Here is a 5,204-nt window from a genome sequence, read left to right on the forward strand (position 1 = left end):
AAGACACTCGCTAGCCCTTGAATGCCTCTGCCTGATTGAAGTGGCCAGTCCAGGGAGTGAATGGATGTACGCAGTCTGCTGGACTTGCAAGCCAGCCAGCCTGAGTAAGCTGAGGCTTACACAGCCGACCGTCCGCCTGGCGACATCCACCATCCCGACCATCGATGGTCGTGATGGTGATGCTAGCCAGCGACCTCCGTGCAGTGCTGGGTTTGCAAATGCAGCAGGGGGTGTTATACACCTCCTGCTACATTTGCATTATTGCAAGGATCGCATAGTAAAGCTGCCTGCGTGCAGCTTTGCAATTGCGATCCTTGCTGAATCAGGCCCTCTGTCCAAAGATGCAGCATTGGTTGCAGATCCTTTGATAATCAAAAGATGGAACAAAAAGCTGTTAAATAAATACTCAAATTGGATAGGTTTTTTCAAGGAGTACAAACACCTTCGGGTTCGCAAAATGTGGAAACATCGGCGAGTACAGAGTGTACGGAAGACCTTTCAACGTCCATGCTGGTATCACGTTCAGAATATGAGGAAGTATCAACAGCCTTAGTCACCGATAATATTAATAATGAAGACAGTATTATGCCGCTGCCAGCCATCAGCAATACAAACACAGACATTAGTCAACTTCCTGAACAAACACAGCCTCACCAGCAGAGCTATAACTGCACCCCCCCATTACTTTTCAAATAGGGACATAAGAAACGCACCTGAAAAAGGGCCATAGCTTCATGGGGATGGGCCAGGAAAGAGATAGGAGAGGCCAGGAGATGCTGGGGATAAAAGTAGAGGAAGCTACAAGTGAGAATGATAATAAACAGAAAATTGACAGGCCCAAACAGTGCCCCCTACCCTGCAGTGCCCTGTGCCATGGCACTGGTCGCACTACCCTAGTTACGGCCCTGCTCACCAGGATGACAATGTAGGCTTTCAGTTACCAGTTACTTCAGCACATTCCACGAACAGAGCACATTACCCTGTAAACATTGTTGATCCAGACAATTCTATTGCAGTTCTATTATGAGAAACTGTTGGATTGTGGATTGAAAATACCAAGAATGTGGCTATGTTATTCACCAATACTAAACAAAGTGTATTGTGAACCTTGTTGGCTGTTTGTGGAACATAATACCAAGAAAGCTGGGCATCATGAATTTCTGTTGGAAGGGACTGTCTCGAAAAGTGAAGGATCATGAACATAGCACCATACATACAAGTGGCTGTTGCGTGTTTGATCAATGGTGGAAGAATAGACAAGGAATTGGAGAGAGAGAGAGTACATAACTTTTGAAGGAAAGTCTTGGATCGTCTGCTAAATGTAACATTGACATTGGCAGTTTGTAATTTGCCATTCCGTGGTCATAGTGAAGTTATTGGGCAGCCGCAAAGTGGAAATTTTCTTGCAATTGTTGAGCTCTTGGCTGAATACGATCCTGTTCTTAAGGTACTTTTGGGGAAGAATTCTGGTGCTGCTCAGTATAAAGTCCAAAAATGCAAAATGCGTTCATTCAGGTACTGTAATGGGAGAGCAAAATGGCATTTACAGCAATTTTGATTCATTGTCTTTATATCCGTGTTGTTTTTATCTATATACATCTGTGTTAGGTTTTATAATGTTGTTTGGTAATATGTGCATATATATGTTGCTGTGTCAGGAATGTGTTAGCAATGCCCAAAGTTCACTGTTTAATCCCAAGCAATTGTTACCAGACATAGTTAAGCCTCAGTCAACATGGTCTAATCTTCATCTTATCTGAAGTACATACACCATAAAACACAGTTGTTGGTGATATGTCCAACATTCATAATTGAGGCAACAGTGCCCACTACTGTCTATTCTTTCTTTTACTTATATCTTTTAACATGACCTATAAACTTGTTAAATGCTTATGCATTGGGTTTTCTTCCTATATAACATATAACCTGTCAGTATAGAATTAGCCTTTTGTTTATGCTCGATGTACGAGATCCCAGCTCCAAGGTGTTGGAGGAGAGGCTCCTGGGAATGAAGCCATCTATGTTTTAAGTAGATCTGACAAGCAAGTTAAGTATTCTTCCTTTTATTTTGTAATAAATGTCTTTTTAACATATATTTGTGTGGCTTCATTAACTCTTTGTATCCAAGAATCGTGTTCTGGTTCCACCGAGAACATTAATTGTGTCAGAAGTGGGATACAAAGGGTTAATAGCCATAAATCTGCTTAGAATGTGTAGCCGATAGTTTTAGCATTACTGTGCAAACGCAGGATTGTGCAAATCCGTGTAAAAGTCCTCTGTCTCATTTTACAGAGGGAGGTGCAAACCCGTAAAAAATCCTCTGTCTCATTTTAAATGAGGGAGGTATGACCTGATCAGTCACAGAGTGTATACTGTATGCCACAGTATATCTGCATGTTGTCTGTTTACTGTCTTTGTGTTAACTGAAACAAACAAGGAAAATTAATTTTAAGAATCTTAAGAAATATGAACATTTTCTTAAAGATAATTGGAAATTCAGCTGGTTGGTTCTGAATTGAATGGCAAAAAATATGTGCAAGATGTAGTAGGAAATTAGGTTTCTGTCAATATACCATTGGTTTCCGAGTTGAAAGATGTTACACCAGAATTGCCACATACTGCCCCTGCGTGTGCTGAATTGAACAAGAACCAGGAAGTGTCTGAGTGACCATTAGAAAAGGTTGGGCTAAGTGATAATGGGGGAGTGGTTATGATGCCCAGTGATGAATGGGAATTACCCAGAGCCAGGGGGTGGAAGAAAGGCATAAGACCATACCCCTGAGACAGAGAACTAACCCCATGATGATAATGATTATCAAAGAGTTACTGGAAAGTTTCTCAATAATGGAAATGCATGCTTTGCAAATGATGTTTATGAGTTGTCAGCTATTGATGAGACAGTAGTGGTGGGAAACACACTGATAATGATAACCAGTGAGCCATCACATATGGCAATGCACAACAGCTTTGCACCCACAACATGCCAACTGATTAGGGAAATGCTGTTTCAAAACAGAGAACAGAGGTAAATTTGGGATGTAAAACCTGTGTTTTGTATTGCAGAAAGGCTGATTGTGAATGGTAAGAAAGATCATACCCCAGTGTATTCCCTGATAAGACCTTATCAGTCAATTGTTTTAAATTAGCTTACAGATGTACAATCACCAACAGCAATTACCAGAGCTGACATGTCGATTAATGAGGAGTTTAAAGCAGAGAAATGGATTGTGCATAACAGAGGCATGCAAGATCAGACTTTGGTACATGGACGATGGTACTTACAGGAAAGAATATGCATGGAGTGACAAGGCCCTTACGTTGTACCAGTTTCCGACTGCTGGGCTTGTCAAGTTTAAGCCATTGTTGCCAACGTTACCAGGACTGGATTATAGTGCTGCCTGCACTGATACAGAACTTTTATGGACTATTGCTGCAGCAATGCTGCCATCTTTGCAGACTGTCAGGCAGACACGTGAAGAAAAGGAGCTTCCCCTGCTGCAAATAGGTGCGAGACCAGTACAGGTGGCAGAGTCGTATGCCAAATTAAAGGAACACCAGCTGCAACTTGTGTGGTGCACAGTTGGATCAGCCACACTGACAATACAAGGACACTCCTGGACAGCAGCAGCATTCCAGCCAGTTACACAAAGTCCTATAGTTCTCTGCACAGACAGCTGGGCCGTGTTGCAAGGCTTCACCACTTGGATGTCGACATGGAAGCAGAACAACTGGCAAGTCCACAGCAAAGCAATCTGGGGTGGCACTGCCCTGTGCGTTTGTAGGCCTATGTCTGTGGGCCATGTCAATTATGGCGGCCCTGTATCGATGAAGACTCAAAACGAGGCCTCTGATTATGGATATAATATACAGTATACTAGGTATGTCCTCCGACCATCGATGGTTTGCAAACCATCAATAGTCTATGACAAGTGGTTTTGCCATCGCTAATGCAGCCCCCCAACCTGTGGTTTCAAGCAATTGATGGTTTCTATTGACGATTGAACCCATTGGCCATCGATGGTACAGCTGTCAATGGCCATCACTACTGTATACCAAAAAAATTGCTATTTTTATGGTATATGCATTTTTTTGAACATTTTTTATTGTTTTATAAAATAGTGTTGGATAAGTTTTAAGATGTTCTTGACCTAATTCAATCATAAATAAACAACAATTTCTGAGCATTTTTTGGAAAAAATATTAGCCAGTTAAGTGGTTAAAGGTGGACATTCAGAAGTTAAACAACATAGCTGATTTTGCATATATGCTGATCATAGAAAACTGTACTATTGCAAGCAGCTTTTGTAACGTATGCACAGCTTTACTATTGTTCTCTTCATGTGAGAGATCATTCTCTAAGCTCAAATTAATTAAGAATTACCTTTGAACGAAGCAACAAGCCTTAGGAGTAGCTGCAAGGTCTTTCAATCTTAAGCATCAAATGTGAGGCGGCGAGAAAAATTAACATGGAGAAAGTTCTCGATGACTTTGCTGAAGCTAAAGCACGGAAAAAGAAATTCAGATAGTTGTCCAAAAGTCAAAAGTGTAACTGTGGAATGAAATGTGGTTGCGAGCGACTATGGTAATGTATTTTGACGCATGCGCTGTGTGACTTAGACCTATGCGCAGTTTACCGATAATCAGTCAACTTCATAAAAATCAGAATAACGTACATCCAACGCCGTAACAGGGTGCTACAGTGCGCCCAGTGCCACTCACCTCCCGTGAGATCATGATGTCATGCCAGCGCCCGGAAGAACACCAGTGGCATGAGCATCCTCAGGGGGCCGGTATAGGCTGCGGTGTCCATGTCTGTGGCAACTGTGGCTGCAGGATGTCGTTCCAGGCACTCTGCCAGCCAGATGCAGGAATTGTGCAGTCTCTGGCTCAAGTAGAGCCTTTACGAGGTCATACAGCATCATTATGTTAGAGCGATTGAGGCGGAACATCTTATGCGCAGTTCCTTATAATACACAAGTTCTTAGAACAGAGATCCACATTCACTAACAGATTGTAACACAGGCTCACATTTCCATAGAATCATAGTGATAGAGACTGACAAAATCAAATGACAGACAAACTATGATACGTTAGGGGAGATGTATCAAGTCGTGGAGAGATAAAGTGAGTTAAAAATGGATGGATAATTTTCCTGGGGTCTTAGGAACCTTGCTGGAGACAATGAGCCGACGATATTTTTTCGA

Source organism: Taudactylus pleione, unplaced genomic scaffold, assembly GCF_031769625.1.
Source record: "Taudactylus pleione unplaced genomic scaffold, aTauple2 ptg000454l, whole genome shotgun sequence".
NCBI classification, from domain to species: domain Eukaryota; kingdom Metazoa; phylum Chordata; class Amphibia; order Anura; family Myobatrachidae; genus Taudactylus; species Taudactylus pleione.